Raw genomic sequence first — 14521 nt, 5'->3', positions numbered from 1 at the left:
CTTTCTTACCCAAGCTGTATATTCAGGCTTAAAAGCAGTCTGAGATATCACACAATAAAGGTAGGGTCACTCCGGATCAATCCTTCTTGCTGCAGAAGGAAAATTAAAATCGCCCCAAATCCAAACAGAAATCGCATTCTGTGTAGAGGGCAGGGACTGAATCGATCTGGGGTTGGAATAAAAGCTCCGTGCAGTTTACACCCCAGACTTCTCCACTAGGCATTTGGTTCATTCAGCTCTGCCAACAGTGATCACCTATCTGGAAGGCACATGAGGAGGCTTGGATCCAAGCCTCCATTTCCGCACAAGACTTGTTTTTGTCGTTGATGGACAAGAATGAAGAGGAGAAATCACGTCCAAATGGGATCATTCAGACAACACGTAGCCCTCTGAATGGTGGCGAGCAGGGGCAGTATTGCTCCTTATCTCTTCCATCAGCCCTCCTACCATACTTCTTCCACTTCTAACACTGCTGGTTATTCATATGAGGAAGTAATGATGCACATGCTCAGTGTACACCGTTAGTTTCTCAGAGCAAAGTGAAGAATTAACTGGCTAATCTGAGCCTTTTTGCACTTGATCGAGTCCTATTCAAGCTATTTGTCCATCATAAGGATGGTCTGTGGTATAGGAACAGAGGCAGCTACACCAGGTTGGAGGGAAATTAGGAAGCACTGTTGTTCCATGGGTAGGGGTGTGCATCAGCCATGGATGTTGCACGTCGTTTCCTAGTTCAGTGTGTGTAATCCCGAGTGGTAGATAAAACCCTTTCAGAGAATGCTGACACAGAATCCTCTTACATATGTAATTCCAGAAGATGCCTGAGCAGAAGATTGCTTCTGCATGCACATCCCCTGTACTGCATCAGTGCACCCAGAGATACATTTCAGTGTCTGTATTTGTGCCATAGAATTTCTTTCATGCATGCCAATAGCTATAATTCAGGCATAGTGTCTTGGTTGTTCGGGGCATTTATTATTTAAGGAAGCTGTATCTCATATCCCCACCCCTTACATATTCACAATCATAAAAGGACAAAGCAATAAAAAGATTAAAAGTTATCTCCCAGCCTCTCAACTTTTCTGTATTCACAGCCTTATAGTATGGTACTTTGTTGATAGACAGACAGACAGACAGAATGATGGACATCCATCCCAATTTGAAGTCTCAGTTCAAAGAGTGAGCATAATGGAACATATGGTATAACTCACAATGCAACCCTGAAAACACTTTCCTGGGAATAAGCCTCCTTGTATACAACCACATTTACTCCCGAGTAGACATTTTTGTATTTATTTATAAAGTTTCTATCCTGCCCTCCCAATAAGACGGCTCAGGGTGATGTCCATCATATTAAAAGCACCATAATAAAACATCATAAAATAATTAACCATTAAAATTTCTGGGGAAAAAATAACATTTAAATATAATATTAAATTGAAGCAACTATTTAAGTTAACATCAGCAATCCTGGGCTGGGACATCATCAGATCTTCCGGAGCTATGCTCAGGATTGCTCCCTCAGTTCCATAACTAAGGTGCCACGATGTTCTCCCAGGTGACAACTCACCCTCCTCATTAGTAATCCCCCTACCCAGGCAGGACCTGGGGATCCCCTGGAATTATAGCTCCTGTCCAGACTAAAGAGATCAGTTCCCCTATAGAAAATGGCTGCTTTGGAGGGTGGACTCCTTAGCATTATATTCCACTGAAGTCCCTCCCAGCCCCAAATCCCACCCACTCCCAGCTCCACCCCCAAGATCTGGCAGCCCTATTACTTCATTAGGTGGGGGCATATGGATAAAGTCCTGCCCATCTGAACTGTTAGGCAAGGATATGCTGAAAAAGATAGTTCTTTAAGTATTCTGGTCCCAGGTCATTGTAGAATCATAGAATAACATAGTTGGAAGGGACCTCCTGGGTCATCTAGTCCAACCCCCTGCACTATCCAGGACACTCACAACCCTATTGCTCATCCACTGTAACCTGCGACCCCCTTGTGCCTTCACAGAATCAGCCTCTCCATCAGATGGCTATCCAGCCTCTGTTTAAATCTCCAAAGATGGAGAACCCACCACCATTGAGAAACCGCTCTGTCAGGAACTTCTTCCGGATGTTTAGATGGAATTTCTTTTGAATTAATTTAATCCTATTTGTTATGGTCTGTCCCTCTGGGGCAAGAGAGAACAATTCTGCTCCATCCTCCATATGGCACCCTTTAAAATACTTGAAGAGTATTCAGATCCCTTCTCAGTCATCTCCTCTCCAGGCTAAACAGACCAAGCTCCCCCAACTTTTCCTCATACGTCTTGGTCTCCAAACCCCTCACCATCTTTGTTGCCCTCCTCTGGACATGCTCCAGTTTGTCTACATCCCTCTTCAACTGGGGTGTCCAAAACTGAACACAATACTGTAGGATTTTAATGCTGATGATCAACATCTTGAATTAAGCCTGGGAGTCAGTTCTGTCAGGACGAGCTCAATGTGTTCTCTGGAGCACACCAGAGATGGAGTCCTGGCCGCAATATGTTGTACCCATGGAAATTTCCAAACCATTTTCAAGACAGCCCCATGTAGAAGGCCTTTCACTATTCCAGTCTGAATGTCATCAGTGCATGGATAGCTGTAGAATCATAGAATCCAGTTGGAAGGGACCTCATGGGCCATCTAATCCAACCCCCTGCACTGTGCAGGACACTCACAACCCTATCGCTCATCCACTGTAACCTGCCACCCCCTTGAGCCTTCACAGAATCAGCCTCTCCATCAGATGGCTACCCAGCCTCTGTTTAAAATTTTCCAAAGATGGAGAACCCACCCCCTCCCAAGGAAGCCAACTTATGCTTGCTGAGACAAGCCTAAAACTGGGCAAAGACCCTCCATGTCACAGGAGGGTATCTACACCTCCATCTGTAATTCATGATGTGAAAGCATCCCTATTCTTCAAAGCTGCTATTTCAGAGAGAGGGTGGCCCCCATTCGGACGAGTCTCATATTCCTCCACTGATTGGGCTGTCCATCAGCAACAGACATTGGGGGAAATTATTATTACATACTTCTTGACTTCAGAAGGCAGCTTTTTAACAACAAAAAAGATCAAAATTAGAGAAAGCCACCTGTCAGTTGAGACTAACTGCCAATTACTTGAAAATGCTGTACAACTATACAATGCTGCAAGCTACTACGTCCATGGGTTCTGTCTGAAAAACTGCCTTTGAAAACTTAGTGCTGCACTCCCCAAATGTAAAAAATCTAGACCAGGGGTAGTCAAACTGCAGTCCTCCAGATGTCCATGGACTACAATTCCCAGGAGCCCCCTGCCTGCTAATGCTGGCAGGGGGCTCCTGGGAATAGTAGTCCATGGACATCTGGAGGGCCGCAGTTTGACTACTCCTATAGACATTTATACTATCAGACTCAATCAAGGGATAAGAACATAAAGTAAAAATACAAGAAATATTAACCACTGCCATGAAAAAAAGTGACAACCAGAGGCAGTTTCTCAAAAGACTGCAACAAAACTTTAAAAAGGAGGGGGGGGGGACACTTTCTATTGATTGGGTTTCAGGTGAGACTTCAGGTAGAGGCCCTTCCAGGAGGGCATGTAGTTATCCATGCAGATTTACCTGAAACCCCAGTCCTTAGATTCCCACTGCAGCCTTTTGCACTATGTTCGCTTCTCTACTTAACCTCCACTGATGAAAAGGTCTGGGGCATTTTGTTATCTCTCGGTCCCATGGTTTTCTGGGGCAGGGGTAGTCAACCTGTGGTCCTCCAGATGTTCATGGACTACAATTCCCATGAGCCTCTGCCAGCGTTTGCTTTAGGATGCTTTGGGCTGATCCTGCGTTGAGCAGGGGGTTGGACTAGATGGCCTGTCTGGCCCCTTCCAACTCCATGATTCCATGATTCTACCATAGGTTGACTACCCATGTTGTGGGGCATCCTTGTTTGTTAGGTTAAACATCACTCTTTCCATCATTTTGCAGGGCAAATTTGCAAGCCAAATATTCTAACAGAATGATGCCTCATGGCCTGCAGATGATCAGTACACCCTTCTATATTTTGCTCAAGTTCCCTGTATTTGCAGTGCTAAGGAGCCACTATATTATGTCCCTATTAAACTACCACTTACCTCCCTTCTCTCCAGAAACTGTTCTTATTCAAAGATATAATGATCTGAAAACTGACTCAGGTAGGGCTAAATATGTATCAGTCCTTCAGCTCTTGGTCCCAAATAGAATTCCTAGAAATTGTCTGTGGCTCAAGTTTGTATGTCCATGAGATTCTAGGGTGGAAAGGAAAGGAACACACTTCTGGCCATGCCTTTCAAAACACATTTCCCACTGTGCTCCTAGGTACAGTGTGGGCATCCAGTGAGAAAGGAGGCGAAATGCAGCAAGAAGCACCAAAAAACCTTCAGAACCTAGGGAATTAGAGCAAACATGCCCCAGCTTTATGGATTACAGCATTCAAAGCATTTGGCCCTTTTACTGCACATAGGCTGACCCGACAGTCAGTCAATAAACCACATCCCAGCTCGGGTGCTGGGAAAAACCAGGAGAGAGAAGAAGGTGGTCCCACAAAGGCACCAGCCCCTATGTGCAGCCCTTGCCCCCTGGGAGTGGAAACAGGCAAGTGCTCTCAAGCTAGGCATGCTGCTACCCGACTCCGCCCTCCAAACCCCAAAAGGGGGTCCCCACCAAGGAGGCAGGCACAGTTCTCCCACAAAATGGATCCAGCCCAATGCCTAAAACCACCATGGGTTCATAGCAAAGAAGTGCACATGAAACAATAAAACGCAGTAGTTCAGCAGTGGTATAGGCTGCCTAAGGAGGTGGTGAGCTCCCCCTCACTGGCAGTCTTCAAGCAAAGGTTGGATACACACTTTTCTTGGATGCTTTAGGATGCTTAGGGCTGATCCTGCGTTGAGCAGGGGGTTGGACTAGATGGCCTGTATGGCCCCTTCCAACTCTGTGATTCTATGATTCTATGAAACCAGGGGAAAGGGGAGAGAGGGAGGGAGTGTCCAAAGCAACAAGCTGGCACAACCCTGGGCTTTAAGCAGGCAAGATGCGGGGCTGGGCAGCCAGGATGCTCACCCAAGCCTGCTCCCTGCACAGCCCAAGGGAAGGAGCCAGCGAAACAGATGGTGATAGTGGTTAAGAGTGAAGGCCTCTAATTGGGAGGCCTGGGTTTGATTCCCCTCTCCTCCCTATGCAACTAGCTAGGTGACCTTTGGCCTGTGACAGATCTTTCAGGGCTCTCTCAGCATCACAGTTCTTTCAGAGCTCTCTCAGCACCACCTACTTCCCAGGGTGTCTGTTGTGGGGAGAGGAAGAGAAGGCGATTGTAAGCTGATTTGAGTCTTCTTTGAGTAGTGAAAAGCGGGATACAAAAACTAGCTCTACTTCTTTCAGGGCATATCCAAAGGAAACCTAATAGAAACAAAAGGTTCTTCTTGCACAAGGTACCTTGCTCAAGGTACCTTGAGACTCCTTCAAGTAGTGAAAAGTGGGTTATAGAATAAACAACTCTTCTTCTTCGAAAGAATAATCACATTTCCTACTGGTCTGTTGTTGCTTCTCCATATGCAGGAACTTTCCTTTGTTGTTATTGGACACCTCCCGATGAAAAATCTAGTCTTCACCAACTCTCCATTGATTTCAGTAGGATTTATGCGTAGATAACTGGAGGCCTGCTGCATGCTCATAACGCTGTGGAACAAATCATTGTTTCACCATTTTGCAGAGAGACAAATGAAGCGGAAGCGGCAACGTCCCCCAGACAACTCAGCTAAAATTTGAAACTGGCCTCTCCGATCCATAGCGAACGGTCAGCTTGACGGAGAACACCATCCGGCTTACAGCTTGCCTTCTTAACAAATGCTTTTCACTGCCGTTCCATGATAGGTATTTTCTTTTGTTTTCCGCGTGCCTTTCCTCTGTTTGAGGGAATTATTTAGCCTTTGGTTCTTCAGGCCATTGTTTTATGTCCTATATGGCTCAGCTTCTTGGGTTATATTTAACCAGCCCCATGTCTCTGGAGAAAAACAACCCAATAGCCCTTTTCCGTGTTCCGTTCCTGGAGCTCCCATCGCAAGTGCCAAGGCTCTAAAACAGCCATCCAAACTTTTTTACCATTGAGAAAGCCCTGAAACATTCTTCCTCCAGATAGCATAAGGATCACTGCAACAGGACTTTGTCTGGACCAGCATTGTATCCTCCATGTATGCTCTTTACTTTCTAAAACAGGGGTAGTCAAACTGCGGCCCTCCAGATGTCCGTGGACTACAATTCCCAGGAGCCCCTGCCAGCATTTGCTGGCAGGGGCTTCTGGGAATTGTAGTCCATGGACATCTGGAGGGCCGCAGTTTGACTACCCCTGTTCTAAAACAAAGGATGCCAGGATCAATAAGAACTGTACTTTCTGGCTTGGAAGGCTTCCCCTAATTCCAATTTGAGAAATAAATGTTTAGACCAGTGTTTCTCAACCTTCCTAATTCTGTGACCCTTTAATACAGTTCCTCATGTCATGGGGACCCCCAACCATAAAATTATGCAAATGTTCTTTCACAGAAATTAAACTGATACTGACCAATGGCATGGAGATCCATCGTTCATGATTGTATATAAAAAAATTTTTTCCCGAGTTTCTCAGTTCAGTTCTGCCTCTTGTCCCACCAGGCTGATCTTACTCTTTTCTGCTGCTCTAGGCAGACGAATGCTCTATCTTGATCTACCTTGCAAGGCTGTTGTGTGGATGAGGCCCCCCCCCCGGCCAAGCTGCTTGCCCTGCTTCAACCCCTGTGAAAGGGTCGTTCGACCACCCAATGGGGTCCCAACCCCAAGGTTGAGAACCACAGGTTTAGACTGAGGCATTCTTCGATTATGTCAGCCTTTTTCAACCTTTTGACCATGGCGGAGCCCCTGAAATAAATTGTCAGGCTTCAAGGGGCCCTGGAAGTGATGTCAGCTGGCCCCGCCTTTCTGCCACGCCCCCAGAAGTGACATATCACTGGAAGTGACATAACCACCCACGTTAATAGGCAGGCTCAAGGAGGATTGAGGGGCAGGAAGTGGTTTAAGGTGGGTATGTCCCCCCCCCCCAGGCACAGAAACCATGAGATAATTCACACTTGGGAAGGGGCAGGCTTCTGGCCAATTCTATTTAGGCAGAGGAGGAAAGGCTGCAGACCCCACTGGTGCTCCCACAGACCCCCTCCAGAGCTCCTGCAGACCCCCAATAGGCTATGGACCCCTGGTTGAGAATCCCCGGATTCCATAAATAACAAATCACGAGAGAGGATGTACATATGTGAGGACAGGGAGGATTTCATTCACCTGCTATAACCCTGTCAATGCTGAAGAACAAAGGAGCTATCTCCGTTTTGTATCTTTAAGAGACAGCTTGCTGGGAAGGCCTAAAAGAGTCACACCTGTGTCATCTGGTTCAGCTGGGCTTCATTGGTTGGTCAGTTTAATTGTCCTGATTGTTACATCAAAGGGCTGTCAGGCTATAACTGCCCCAGAACTCTGCTGTTTGGTGCCTTAGTATCCAGCTGCAAGGTTTCTGTGTCGGGCAGCTAACCCATGGATATTTGGGGTTAGATTCCTGGAGTCAATTAGATTTTTCCTCTCTGAAGTCTGCCAGCATCAGTGGGAAGGCTTGCTAAGATAGGGACAGCTATTTATTATATTTATGCTGCAGTGTTTTATCTTTGCCGCCTATGCTTTGGCTCAAAATATCTTTTATGCAACGATGTTTTCTATCTAGCTTGGTCTGTGTGAATTCGTTTGGCTCTCTTTATCCTGTAAGAACCCAGAGGGGCTGGGCAGTTTTACCCTCCCCTGGCTCGGAGAGTTCTTACCCTACATTTTTAGGCCTGCCCTAATTCTCGAATCACATTTCAGAGCTGAACTCAAGTCTCTCTTGAGGGGGCTTTCGTCTGCCTCATGAGGCCAAAGCTGCAGACACAGAAATAGTGGGGCTAGATAGCCAGCTGTCCAAAAGCAAAGTTACAGTTCTGTTGCCTGTGAGATTTGCGTTTTTGTGCCTGTTGACTAATTCTGCTGCTGGTTTCATGCCATTTTCCCCTTGTTTATTTCCCTCTTTATGTTCTTTACCACATCATCCAAACCGGTCAGTCAGGGATTCCATAGTGAACATGATCACTTCACTTGGCTACCAAGCAAGTCTCATTCAGGTATATGAGAACACTGCCAAGAAGGAAAATAATGCTAATTCAGAATGAATTCATTGTTTACTTCTCTGGTCACATCCATGGCCTCAACCCATCAAATAACCATACTCCCGTTTCATCAGAGCCCCCTTAAAATTGCTGAAAGGTAGGGTGGGTTGGTTTTGGTGTGTGTTTTTTTTGCCACTGCTGAAATATGTTTACAAAATGCGGTGCATGCATCTGCATGGCAGGTCAGCCCTAAACATTATGTGTTCGGGATTGTTTGCATTCGGGGTGGGGTTAAGACAATCCAACTTGGAAATGAGGTTTATGTCAATTATTCTGTATGGAACAGAGGAATACCGGCCTTCCCAGAAAGATGCAGATCTTAGTGCTGATTTTCCAAAGCAAAACTAGGCATGCTTTATGGAGTGGGTGGACGGAGACTTGTGAACCACTTACAACCACCACCGCCACCCAGTTCAGTATATGCACCTGTTAGTAAGACCTAAAATAGCATCTTACATAAGACTGCAATTGACTTTTCTTGACTGGTTATGGAACTGCTTCCACTATTGATCCCAGAAAGCAAAAAAATATGCTCCCTTTCTTTCCTGCCGCTGCCTTGAACTCCCCTCCCTCATCTGTTCCTTCCCCCTCCCAAGATGTTTAGCAAAGTGGCAGATGGTGTTAGTCATACAAAGTGCATACTCATTGATCTCACATATGGAGAAATAAATGTGTTTACGAAAAAAAGGATCCAGAATAATGGGCTTCCCTCCTCCCCAAGACCAAAGACATCGGAAAATAAGAAATTACAGTGTCAGGTTTATATAGGTTTATATCTCCATGCCAAAATGTACAATATGAAATAACAACGCAATGCACAGATCTCTTATTTGTCTTCCAATGGAATTTGTTGTATATAAATGATTACTCAGCATGCTCTATCATTGCCTGTCATGGTTTTCCAAGTCCTCTTCCCCCCCAGCCACCATGGACAGAGTTACTGAGTTTTGATTCTTGTAGATCAGTCTTTCTGAATTATTTTACATTCTTCAGGACTTGAGAAACCCTAGATATGGCACAATGGCTTGGGAAGCACAGCTGTGTACAAGCCTACCTGAGGCCCCTTCCCTTCCTACCCCCTCCAGGCCCATCACTGGCCATTTGGGGGGGGGGGCTGACATTACCATATATGGCTATATCACACTGGATCCAAACTTCATATCCAAGCTAATATTCTCCTTGCTGTGTCACCATGACTCTTATGGGACCATTTTTGTTCTCGTGGAACAGGCAGCCCCCAGAGCAAGTTTCCATACAGTTGACAGTCATTCCTTTCTAGGAACCACTTGGCCACTCATGATGAGGACATCAAGGGGCACTGAATAGTTGCATGTCTGATTCTGTGAACTCAGGCAGATTGTGGGTGGGCAGAAGGGATTGTGTGGGTGCTTGGCTCTTTTGGCCCTTTCTTGCACTCCCAGGGAAATTCCAATTGTCACTTTGGGACCAGGAAGCAAATTTCTTTCAGCCAGGCTGGCCAGGGATTCTGGTTTGGGGGAGCATCATCTGGGCATGGAATTGGGGTCACAGTGGGTGGGCATGTGGTTGTGAATTTCCCGCATTGGACTAGATGACCCTGGGGGTCCCTTCCAACTCTATGATTGCTATGATTCTATAATTAACGCTTTTTACACTCCACTTTTCACTACTTGAAATAGTCTCAAAGACGCTTACGATCATCTTTCCTTCCTCTCCCCACAACAGACACCCTGTGAGGTAGGTGGGGCTGAAAGAGCTCTGGAGGACTGTGTCTAACCCAAGGTCTCCCAGCTGGCTGCATGTGGAGGACAAGTGGGGAATCAAACCCAGTTCTCCAGATTAGACGTAGCTGCTGTGTTGTGGTTAAACACTAAACTGGCTCTTCAAACAGAAAGTGAGTGCCCGGATAAACACAATACATTCCTCAGTCAGATCACTTTCCTTTATCATTTTTATCCAGCCTCCCCCCAAGGCACTTAAGGCCGTATCTATGATTTACCCTTCTTTCCTTCATCTTCATGACAGTCATCCTGTGAGGTTATTTAGACCCCAAGGTCACCTAATGATTTCATAGCTGTGTAGAGATTTGACCATGAGCACAGGTCTCCCTAGCTCTGATTTAACATTATACCACACCGTCTGTCCTTAATGTAGAGTAGTGGCTTCTCAATTACTAGCACGTGTTCATATGCATGGGATTGATTGGTACGGTAGCAGAAATGTTAATTATTCCCACCCTTTAATGTTCACGGGTGAGATAGATTACTGATCCATGGTCAAGGTTATGACTATGGATTATTCCGGATTAGGGGTTATGTATCCCATATGCTCTCCAGCTCTAAAACCCGTTAGGGCAAGTATGTTTGTTTGTTTTTCAGGGACAACTGGAAGAAATGGTGCCTAATTCCTTGTGCAAACAATCATTGAGAGAGAATTTCTAACCTCTTGCCTACATGGTGTTGTATAATTAAGGACATACCTTGCAGGAAAGACAACCCTTCCTCTAGGGGCCCAAAGTTTGCAGACAGGAAGGTCTACCGACTCCAATTATTGTGTGAATCGGCAGTCACATTGGGCCTGTTTCCATTGTTATGCTCTCCCCATGTAAAAACCCACAAATGTGGGTCTAATATGCGAGAAGTCTTAATGGGGGTGAGGAGAAAACATCGAGGCTGCTTGCTGTACCTTGCAGAGAAACAAATCATACAAAAGAAAGACCTAACACAGAGGGGTGAAGCTCAACTAAAGGGCTTTGTCCAGCAGTGAGTATTTGTTATGAACATAATGATGTAGCTGCCACACACACACAAAGGAAAGAAAGGAAATTCGGGGTAGCATGACTGATCACAGATCGCTGCCCTCCAGAAATGTTCATGCTCCCCAAATTAAAAAGTGAAGCCATAGCTTTTGTATGGAGTGCCTAATGAGATAAGAAATAAAATATAGAATAGAAGAGCACCTTTGAGTCATCTAGTTCTCACAACATATTACAGGCTGGTGTCATTATTAGGTACAAGAAATCACAGCCTGAAGGCTGCCTGAATTTTATTCATGAACTTTGGAAAGACTCAGGAAGCTCATCCTGTTTATTTTAATAAAAACTCAGGGATAAGAGTCACTTCTCTTCTGGATTGGCCTAAAGTTCTTCTTGAAGTACAGGGAGAGCTGCTGTAAACTTTTAATGTTATTTTGTAATTAACAATGCTGAGATTTTATATGTTTGGAAGATGTTACCTCTAACGTTTTTTTAACTCGCCCTCGGGAAAGGGGGAAGGGGGCTAAAAGTCTGAAAATAAATAAATTACATAAATTTTATTTTAATTTAGGTTGTGTTTAGTTAATGTTTTTTTGTTTAAGTGGTTCCTGGTCTTCTGTCATTAATTCTTGCCTGATTACAAACTGGCATATTTTTTCAAAATTGCTTTGGTCTCTAATGGGGGGAAAAGCAAGGTATAGATAGATTGCCTTGACCTGGGTGGTCCAGGCTAGCTTGATCTTAACAGATCCCAGAAGCTAAGCAGGGACAGGCCTGGTTAGTATTTAGATGGGAGACCACCCAGGCCTACCAGAGGCAGGCAATAACAAGCCTTGGAACATCTCTTGCCTGGACAACTCCACAGGGTCTCCATGTCAGCTGTGACCAGATGACAAAAGGGGAGGGGGAAGATAGGTGACTTCAAGTAAGATTTCTCTTCTGGGCTATTGAACAAGGATCAGACATGATCCTAGTGATGGGTGGGGGCTATCAGCTTCTGTCGGGACATGCAAGATCTGTTGGCATGATTCCATAGCTTATGAAGAATACCCTACAGAGGGCATAAGAGATGTGAATTTTACATATTTAGATTAGAAACTTGATGTTATTTTTTTAAATCTCCAGTCTCCTGATTGGCTAAATTGGAGACTTCCTGCTCCTTTGAGCACATTTCCTTCCTGATTGCCTCCTGACTAATAGTTAGTCAGTTATAATATTAGGACGCTCTCCCCCCCCCCACACACCCAATTTCCTCTTTATGAAGTTTGTTTCTGTTCTAAATAAAACTATTTTATTATTTTAAGCAGCTGGTACTATACTTTCTTGCATATTTAAATCCTTTCTTGCATATTTAAATCCTGCCAACAGCCTCTAGGTGGGGCCTGGAGTCTTCCCATAATTACTACTGATCTCCATCCACAGAGATCAGTTCTCCTGGAGGAAAAAACAGATTTGGAGGGGATATTGTATGCTATTATATCTCCATTGAGATCCCCCCCCCCAACTCTGGCCCTAAATCTCCAGGAATTTCCCAAGCAGGTGGGACAAACTTAGGGGGAAAGATACCCCTCACCAGGGCCTAGAGCAACCTTTTTCAACTTTTTGACCATGGAGGTAGAGCTGCAATATTTTTCAAGCTTTGAGCTACCAGGAAGTGATATCAGCTGGCCACGTCTCCCAGCCACATACACTCTAGGCTAAGGTGACCAGATTTTGATGGAGGTAAAGCGGGACACCAGGGGCAGCGGAGGCAGCCCCTCCCTCCTTCTGACTGGGCTCACTGTCCTAGGACCTAGGAAGAACCACTCCAAGGCCAGCCAGCTGGCCAGTTTCTCCCTCCCAGCCTCCAGGGAGTGCATGCACCTCCACTCCATCACCAACTTGGCACAAAGTTCCGGCTCCAGCTGCAGGAGGTAGCAGTCAGCGCCGGGGCCAGGCAGAGCCGCATGGAGCTGGCTAGCCGCGGGACTTCTGAAGACTCCAGCGGGACTCGGAACTTCCCCCAGAAAAGTGGGAGTGTCCCGCCAGAATCGAGACATCTGGTCAGCTTACTCTAGGCCAAGGAATCCTGTGCTAGTGCCTAGGGAAAAGACTAAAATGGCATGGCACCACATTGTTAGAGGTGGTCCACCACATTGTAAATCAGTGGTCCACAACCTTTATTAGGTTGTGGACCGGTGGGGGGGAGGGCGATCTGGCTGCCTCGCATGCGTGGCAGCCCATGCACAAACGTGCATGCACGGCAGGTCCGCGCATGTGCGTTTGTGCCATGCGCAGCTGCGAACGTGCATGCACGGTACTTCCACGCGCACACGCATTCGTGGCAGGTCCATGCATGTGTGTTTGCATCATGTGCGGGCACATGTGCGAAAGTGGCATGCATGTGCGTTTGCGGCCTGGGAAGTTTCTAACTGCGGGGGGGGGGGGGAGTGAGCCCGGCATTGCCCGTCACCGGGCCGCAGCCTGGTGGTTGGGGACCACCAGTCTAAATTACCTCTACAGGACACAAAAATGATAGACAGCTTACCAATTAACAGAATGTTATTTAAGTCTGTGCAAGTTACTATACTTAAAAAAACAGCTCTCCAGAAGCCATTAAGACCATGCCTGTTATTAGGAGACATTCCGTATTGTTCAAGATGATGCCCTCAAGTAATAGATAAGTCAAAACAATTTATATTTAAAAAAACAATCTCCATGTACTTCATTATTTTGAACATAATTGTTAAAATAAATCGCAGATCATAATACCCTGGCCTCTCAGCACAGGTTCCAGAGAGGACAGTCGATGAAGTTAATTGGTGCAGACAAAACAGAAATCATGTTATCATCTTGAATGCGCTCGCTCGGAAGCAAGATTGCTTATCATAAAAATCATCCACACCGAACACTTTCCAACCTATGATGAAATTATTCAAAACAACTATCTTTTTTTGAGGTGAGGGGGAGAAGAAATTTGATTAATGAACCATTTCACTTGATATATTAAGGATTTTATCTCTAAAATATGTTCAGAAAGTACTTTACATTCGCTTTTTGAAAGAAAAAGACAGCTGGTAGAATGCAAAAATAATAAGGATGTATAACAATCTGAACAGGAGGCAAATCTATTGGATTTTCTAGCCTGAAATATTATATTTTTATCACATGGAGACAGTGCTTTCACTGATACACAATTTATGTGGAATTTAGCTTTTTTATTTATTCATTTCATTTGTTTCCCTCCTCTCTCCCCAATGGGGACCCAAAGTGGTTTCCATCATTCCCATCCTGTAGGTATTATATGTAGCATTTATTCTTTTACTTATACCTTATATACCATTTATACTCATAATTGTACATGTATAATGTAAAGGATGATTTATTAATGCAGAACCTTTTGAAAAAGGCATACATTTTAAAGGGTAAAAAATGCTGGCAGAAATGGAAATGACACAAAGAATTATGGGTTCAAAAGCAGAACAAAATAAAATGAGATATTTGTGGACTGACCAGAGGGCTTGGTAATTTTGGAACTTCTAAGGGTTGGATCCTGT

The 14521-nt window shown here is 45.1% G+C and overlaps 1 protein-coding gene across 11 annotated transcripts in view; it reads left to right on the top strand.

Annotated features, from left to right (window-relative positions):
• The window catches only part of B3GALT1 (beta-1,3-galactosyltransferase 1), a 504258-nt gene that overhangs the window by 469372 nt on the left and 20365 nt on the right, over positions 1-14521 (top strand). Inside the window, exon 3 of one of the 11 annotated variants that reach the window (XM_077319827.1) lies at positions 5752-5912. The exons of the other annotated variants lie outside the window; for them this stretch is intronic. The gene's annotated coding sequence lies outside the window, so the exon portion shown is untranslated. The remainder of the gene's footprint in view (positions 1-5751; positions 5913-14521) is intronic. 11 annotated transcript variants of the gene reach the window in all.

The sequence above is a fragment of the Paroedura picta genome, chromosome 2 (genome assembly GCF_049243985.1).
Source record: "Paroedura picta isolate Pp20150507F chromosome 2, Ppicta_v3.0, whole genome shotgun sequence".
Taxonomy (NCBI): Eukaryota; Metazoa; Chordata; class Lepidosauria; order Squamata; family Gekkonidae; genus Paroedura; species Paroedura picta.
The sequence above is the reverse complement of the archived record's forward strand: the minus strand, read 5'-3'. Positions and strand labels throughout refer to the sequence as shown.